Consider the following 298-nt stretch of genomic DNA (forward strand, 5'->3'; position numbering starts at 1 on the left):
AACGATGCGTCCTGCCCTAACTCTTCGAAACGCCAGTGTTGAATGGTGGCAGCTGATGAAGGAAATGTTCTCTATGTGGCCTGTGTGTTTTCTGTACTTGTTTATCATTTTGTCTACGGCTTGTTTGCAATGTCCTGTATGCAGATATGCATCTATATATACAGGTAGATGTAAGTATGTACATGCATGTACGTATATATGGATATACCCATTTATTATTTGTATTATATATATATAAGCTCCGACTAATAATTACCCCTCTCTCAATGGCGTAGTCGGCCCCTTCTACTTGGACAGG

This window comes from Octopus bimaculoides, chromosome 6, assembly GCF_001194135.2.
Source record: "Octopus bimaculoides isolate UCB-OBI-ISO-001 chromosome 6, ASM119413v2, whole genome shotgun sequence".
In the NCBI taxonomy this organism is placed as follows: Eukaryota; Metazoa; Mollusca; class Cephalopoda; order Octopoda; family Octopodidae; genus Octopus; species Octopus bimaculoides.